Source organism: Gavialis gangeticus, unplaced genomic scaffold (genome assembly GCF_001723915.1).
Source record: "Gavialis gangeticus isolate Ggan-Ray unplaced genomic scaffold, GavGan_comp1, whole genome shotgun sequence".
Taxonomy (NCBI): domain Eukaryota; kingdom Metazoa; phylum Chordata; order Crocodylia; family Gavialidae; genus Gavialis; species Gavialis gangeticus.
The window spans coordinates 38,455,894-38,463,552 of record NW_017729008.1 but is presented as its reverse complement, the minus strand read 5'-3'; the positions used below and the strand labels follow the sequence as shown (position 1 = coordinate 38,463,552).

The window sequence follows — 7,659 nt, the reverse complement described above, 5'->3', positions numbered from 1 at the left end:
GCTGAAGGCACACCCCATTAAACTCGAGGCACTCTTCAGAAAGTGCTAGCTCTTACTTTTGACCCATTTACTGCTGCAAAGAAAAAAATATTACTGCTGCAAAGAACTCAAAAAGACCATAAGAGGTCTTTTTTTTTTTTTAAACAGTGAATCTCTATTTAAAAATCTCTGGGCACTTTCACATATGCTCCAGGAGTAGGGGACATGCTTTAATTAGAGCAGCTCCAAGAGCCACTCTAATTAAAGCGCCCATTGTGTCTCATGTACTAGTGTCCCCACGCTTCAAAAAATGTTAGTGGGGCACTTTAACTAAAGCTCATCAAATGAGTTTAGTTAAAGCGCCCCCACTGCCATTGTCATTTTGAAGCGTGGAGACACAGATACATGAGATAGAGGCTGCTGGAGGGCACTAATTAACATGCTCTAGCAAACTCGATTAATCGAGCCTGCTCTGACGCATTGTAATTACAGTGCATCAGAGCAGCCTCCCTGCATGTCTATAGGCACCCTCTGGTTTCATCTCATGTCACGTTTGCCCACCTCAGTAATAACATCAGGTGGCACCCTGCAGCACCCTTGGAAGGGTCTCAAGGCACCCCAGGGAACCGTGGCACCCTGGCTAAGAGCCACCTAGTTACACAGGGGCCTCAGTTTACAGCTCAGAGCTGGGATAAAAATCATTTCCAGTACTGGTTTTGGTTAGTAGGAAAGTTCACAGGAGTTATTTCTCATCTATCTTGTCAGGTGTTTGCCTGAGGGTTCTCTCGTTGGCCTTTTTCCCCTTTGGTTGGGAAGAGAGAAAAAAAGGAGAAGAATATGCGACTGGAATGAAGACCCATACTGGTCATTTTTAGCTTTAAACCAAGTCATCAATTTGGATTCAGAAATATATGCACAATATCCACCACATTGTTTGAAGTTGGTAAGAAATTCCATATCGACAGAAAAATCAGACAGATTTCTCTAGCCAAACACTCATAAGATCCAATCTTTCTGAAAACATTACAAAGTTTGGTCTTCAGGAAGGCAGCTAAACAACAACTCTTATCCCTATGGCAGCCAATAGACACAAATAGACAAAGGATGAATTACACCATATATGACCTGAAAAGAGTAGCTTAAACTCTCTCTCATACTCAACACCCACAGGCTGCACTTGTCAAGACATGACACTTCTCCCCTACTGCGCCTTCAGCTTCTTTTAAGAATGCTTCTTTTCTTCCACGGGACATTGGTTTGGAAATATTCCAGCTCAATTCCCAGAAATGTTTCTTTCAGCTGGGAGCAGTTCCATGTTCGTTCTCCTTATACTATAAAGCGGTAATGGCTTGATTTTGGAAGCTGAATCGTTGGTTGCTGGACCCAAGGGAAAAGGGGGGAGGATCCTGGGTGGACCTTGCACCAGGTCTACCCCAGTGCACTGCTTACGCTCCTGGCCCGGATGGCAAAGTTCAAGCACATCCAAATAAACAGTGCGCTGCACAGCCACAGAGAAAGATCAGATCTAGGCCAGATTAGGTTTTGCTCAGCTGTTTCCAATGAAACATTAACAGTCTGGAACTTTTTCAACATTTTCAAAGTTTTTAAGAAGTGCATACTAGATTTAAAGGGAACTTTTTCATTGGCCGAGAAATCTATTTCACATGGATCAAAATGCACCTTTACCCTCTTCATAGATTCATAGATTTAGGGTCGGAAGGGACCTAGTAGATCTTCTAGCCCGACCCCCCGCCAGGGTGGGAGAACAACAAAACCCCAAAAAGAGAAATGGGACTCAAATGAGTCCAGCCAGGTAGGCATCCAGCCTCTTCTTAAAGACCCCCAGGGTAGGGGCCAGCACCACTTCCCTTGGAAGTTGGTTCCAGCTCCTAGCCGCCCTAACTGTGAAGTAGTTCTTGCGGATGTCCAATCTATACCTCCTCTCCATCAACTTGTGCCCATTGCTTCTTGTTATGCCAGCGGGCGCTAGGGGAAACAGCGTCTCCCCCAAACCCTTCTGGTCCCCCCTAGTGAGTTTATAGACGGTCACCAGGTCCCCCCTCAGCCTTCTCTTGTGGAGGCTGAATAGGTTCAGGTCAGATGCAACTGTAGAATATTTTCAGCGAACAAAGGTACATAAACTCCTTCACACCACTTTGAGATGCATTGGAGGTGATAAACAAGCAACTTCTAGAGAGAGGCTATTGATCAGCAACATAAAATCAACTAGTTTGGCAGCCAATTAAAGTTTAAACACGAAGGATTTATACAGGATCCAAGGGAAGTAATTACATTGTAAATTAGAATGGTTTTCAACTTGTTCATATTATATGGCTTCTACAGCTAGAAAAGAAAACAGAATCCTGTATATAATTTGTTTCCTTTTAAAAACCCAACCCTCATCCCTGTACAGATGCCTACCTATTTTCTTGCTAACATTAAGCAATGCCTTCTCTGCGGCAGCAAGTTTACCCTTCGGTCCCTGCAGATTTTCTTTTTTAAATGAGGGAGAAAGCTGGTAGCATCAATAGCTGTGAAAACACCTTTTAAAATGAGCTATTATAACAATTTCTCCAGAGTCAGAGGTGAACAGCAACCCCAAACCACAATCCAAGTGGCTGAGCTGTGGCGTTACTGAAGATTTTCCAAGACTTGGGAGTGAAGAAGAGAAAGAAACCCATGAGTTTCTACTCCACCCCAAGGGTGCATCCATTTCTTTCACCCATCTTTGTTCTTAGCCAGTGAATTCCTGTACTGGCAGGCACTGAGTTTGCAAACACATCTCCATTTTATATACCCATAAATAAAAGGTGGTCCCCCATGTAGGCCCTCATGGTCCTGCCCCACCTCACATGCCCTGGAGTCCAGCTGGCACTGCTAGGAAAATGTCCCTCCGACACTTTTGTTCCAAGAAATACAAAAACCACCGCTCCTGCTACTCCAAGGTCTGTACCCTGAAGCGTGGCTCAGTTTTACCCTAAAAGCTTCCAGGCAGAGACTTGGTTGTTCCCTTCTTGCACACCATAAGCCTGGCAAGCACCAAGTGTTATGAGCAACTCAACTACATTTCTGGCTAGCGACTTCGAGGATGATTTGTCAATGGACGACCAGATGTCAGATATCAACGTGACGCTGGCCAGATGGAGCACGTCACTAAATGTAACCAGAACAATGTGTCTGGAGCTTGCAGATCACACAAATGGGGACTGTTTGTCTTCAAGCAGCAGTGTTTCACAGCAGTCTCATACAGGTCCATTTAAAAACTGGACTCTGCTTGCTTTCTATAGGAATACGAACCGACTGCCCACCAAGAATGACATGTGGAGAGCAGGCAGGGATGGAGCCCTGGCCCCCGACCTCCCATCCAGGCCTGCTTCTGCTGGTTGGGGTCCAGGCCCACTTCCCCACTCCTCACTGGCAGGAGGGACAGTGGGGAGCAGCGGGCCAAGCCAACCTGGCAGCAGTGGGGGAAATGGGAGGAGTGGGCCCAGGCCTGCCATGCATCCTGTCCCTGTCTTCCCTGGCCTACAGTGTTCAGCACATCCTGCACCCTGCTCTGCCCCCACCCCAGGGACTCAGACTGGCTACCCCTTTGTATTTGGGCTATGCCTGCAAACCAGTCAAGATTTAGGGAGCCTTTTATTTTTTTTAAAGGGAGCCGGACAACTGCCAGAGTTTTAAATTTGCCCATTTTCTGAGCGCAAGGCACACGGAAGTCAGAAGAGCCTGTGGGAATGCATGGCTGTCGGCTATAACATTCTCAGAAAAAAATTTGGTGATGGGAACAGAAAGACATAAGGACTGCAAAAAGCAGCTAACACCACTGATATTCATTCTCATCCACCTGGCTTTCTCCATGTCGAAAGCTATGGCAACATCCAGAAACAGGAATGCAGAATGGAATTTAAATCTAGCTTATGTTTAAATCACTAATACAATTTTTCTGCTGAATTGCATCTATGATTCATCCCAGTGAAGCTCACTGCACCTCTCTGCATGCTCCTTTAAAGTTTGAACTTAAGACCAATGCAAGGTCAGCTGTTCTTGTGCTCAGGTGCCGACCATGGCACAACAGTTCAATCTCTGAAAGGCTTTGGGATAAAATTTAAGGGTTTGCAAATTGGGCATTTGTAAATTTATCTTTAACTGGCTGTATTTGCAGTGCTGCAAGCATACATTAAAAGTACCTCAAAGATTTGTAGCAGATTTTTTAATCTGAAAAATACAATATACAGAACAGGGTTCAGAAAGAAAATCTCAAGTCCTCCAGGTGAAGTATCAGAGGAATGTTTCACAAAGTGTTAAGGAGAGGATTAGAGAAGAGGGAGGGTACTTGGTATACAGCAGTCAGTCACTCTCAACCAGGATGCCATGGCACCCTAGGGTGCCTTAAGATCCTTTCAAGGTTACCACACAATATCAGCACTGTTAAGTTCATAAACATAATTCACAAGATAAACCCAAAGTTTTCGAACAGGAATCCACAGTATCAAAAGCATTATGACCTGTTGCGGTCTTTGAGTTCTTTGCAACAGAATAATTGCTCTTTTATTTTTTCATAGTCAAAACACAAGTGAAAATTAAGAGCTGGCACATGCCAAAGGGTGCCTTGCATCTACTGAGAAGGGCCTCACGTCTGAATATTTTGAGAACCATGGGTGGACAGGAAACTATATCAGACAACACAGTATGAAAGAAGGGCACTACAGAGAATACTAAACAGGGGAACATTTAAAGAATGAAGGAGCATCATAAGCAAACAGTGTTGGCAAACATGAAGTGCAAGGTGGGGTTCAGGCCAGAATGAACATACATTTTACCTTCAAGCCTAACAAGGAGGAAGATCCAGTTGTTCAGATGCTAACCTGGACCTTTGGAAACCAGATGTACATAGACTTCTTGTGTGATCATAGGAAAGCAACATAGTGTCTCTGTATTGGGGGTGGGTTTCAACTACTTTCCTACCTCAGAAGTATTGAGAGTACTTCCGCAGCCCTCCTGTTTAGCCCAGCGTGAAGGAAGATAAGGGAGACCAGCAAAGAAATTCAGTTGTGTGTTCAAACTAACAGAAAAGGGATCAGTAGAGGATAAGCAGGAGAGTCACCCAATTTGCCCGATGTTGTCTAATAAGTTACCCAAGTCCTCACTAACTGAAGTTTGGCAAAGGCAGCTCATTACAAATGCAGCTGTGCATGTGCAGATATTCATCCTTCCTTCTTTGGAATCAGTGACAAACTTAGGGCATGCAAGTAAGAAATGCAAGTTATTTACCAATTAACTAATCGTGGGAAGAACTGCTCATTTCTGCATTTACAATATGCTGGGACAAGAACAATGCTTAGAGCTGCAGGTGTCAGATTAACAGCATAAATTTTTGCAAGACCATGCGTCAGGTATGCGTGTTTTTGGCAATATTTCTATACTAACAGAAGCCTTGGCATCCATTCAGAAACACCAACATAACTTATTTCATCCAGAGCCCAAATACAAGTTACACAAGCAAAAATGCCTCTGCTTGCATAATGTGCCTCCATGTTAGCAGCGGATGCCAGTATTGCTTAACCAGGCAACTTTCTAGTTCTTACCGGGTCCAAGAGCTACAGGGGTAGAAATTTTAGGCACATTACAATGTATATTTTATTGAAGCAAGCAAGCAATTGTTCAAGACACTCTGTAGCAGCAGAAGTCAAGAGCCAATGTAAACCTTACATGTAAAGTGATGGTGCTGGGTGAGCTAAATTATTCACCACAATTTATTTGTTTTTTCAACTAGGCTAGAAAAACAGTGATTTGTTAACTAGTTTGACATGGGATCCAGGTTCTTTTACTCTGTTTGCTTTTTGCCAATTTTCCTCCTGCTTTTCAAAGTGAAAACCATGGCAGCAATTAAGACTCATCTCTTGAATAGAGATGCTTCTAAGCACTATTTAACGGGCTGCAACAAAACAGAGCAGGTTTAGAGGGAAGCAGAACAGTAAAATCTTGAAGTGTGAACAGGACACATCACATTAAAAGAGCTGAACCTAAAAGCAGTAGATCAAAGGTTGGACTCCCTGACCCAGCCTATTTACAGCAAAAGCTGAGTTATCCGGCACCTTACAAGCCGGCATGCTCTGTTAACTGGCATGGCAGCTTGTAAGGGAAAAGTGAGACCGGAAGTGCCCACCGTGGCACTTCCAGTTTTGCAGAGCCCGCACAACCCGGGACATATATATATGTCCAGTTGAACACAATGTGTTATTGATATATTTACAATTTTAAAGCAATTTGGAAGCTTACCAGTGCCCCTCAATCGTAATTAAATCAATTATAAATACCTATATATTTTGGCATTTGATTTTGAAGAAAGATCAGAGCACCCACTGCCCCCTTTGCTCACTAGCAATTGTCCCTACCCACTATTTTGTGGCGCTGAGCAGCCCTGACATGCCAGTACCCTTGCCCCTGCCTTTGCCCCTCACTCCCAACCCACATCCCCCCTATGCCTGCTGGTGACCCTCACTCCCAAACTGCAGCCCCTTAGCCCTGTTGTTGCCCCTCACTCCCAACCTGACGTCCCCTGCCCCCAGGCTCCAACCCTCCAGCGTGGGGCAGAGGGGGTGTGGGCATGCAATACACCAGGTAGGCATGGGGCGGCATGCACACCCCCAGATTTCTGCACTCATAGTGAGGCAGGGGGTTGCAGCCTGGCCAGACCAGCAGGCCTTGAGCCCAATAGGTGGGACCTGGTGCGAGGGCGCAGAGCGGGGCAGGAAGGTGCAGCGCTGCCACTACCATCACCAGGAGCGCCACACTGCTGTGAACACCAAAGTGATGCGCCGCAGCAGCGTGGACTTGTGCCCCGCTGCTGCTGCCAGGTAGGTAGGGGGTGCCTCACCTTGGCAACCATGGCAATGCAGTGCTCCCTCCCACACTGGATCCACCCACTGGGCTGCGGAGGCAGCTCCTGCCCAGGGCCAGTGTAGCCAGGCTGCAATCCCGTGCCTCACTCTGGGTGCAGAAATTTGGGGTGGGGGTGGTTAATGCCCCCTCATAACCCGCTGATATGTCACCTATGGGCCCAATCCCTCCCCTCAAGTACATGCAGCAGCGGGGAGCCATGTCCCCATCTCATCCCCTCTCCACCTCTATCCAGGACAAGCTGCCCATGGCTCCATCCCACTCCCCGGCCTGGTCCTGCATTACAACCTGCTCCAAGCCTGAACCCAGGGCACTGCCCCGGCTGGGCAGTACCCCAACCCTAGCCATCAGGCCTGCCCCACTCCCTCCCTCACTGTGTGGGCACAGTGCAAGACACTACCACCACCTCAAATCTCCCCCCAGCATCATCTATGCCCCCCCCCCCACCACAGACTTACCTGCAGTGAGTTTTGGGAGGTGCTCTCCATCATGCTGCCTGGCTCTATTGCCAGCCACATGAATGTGTATGCATGCACATGCACATGGTGCCCCCTGCCTCTGATCACCCTCCTCCTGCTCCCCCCAGCCCCAGGCAGCCCTTTGCAGGCTGGAACTCTGCCTGCCTCTACAAGGTTTTTCTTCTTTAAAAGGATTTTCCCCTTTAAAGAAGAAAATCCATGTTTTTCCATATTTTTCCACAGGAAATGGAAAAATCAGGATCCATGGGAATAAGAGTCATATAGTATCTCTTTGCCAACTTTTTTTTTTTTTTTTTTTTTT

General features: G+C 46.3%; 1 protein-coding gene across 2 annotated transcripts in view; it reads right to left on the bottom strand.

Annotated features, from left to right (window-relative positions):
- MKLN1 (muskelin 1) overlaps window positions 1-7,659 on the bottom strand; it is a 173,930-nt gene that overhangs the window by 106,633 nt on the left and 59,638 nt on the right. The window lies entirely within an intron of this gene.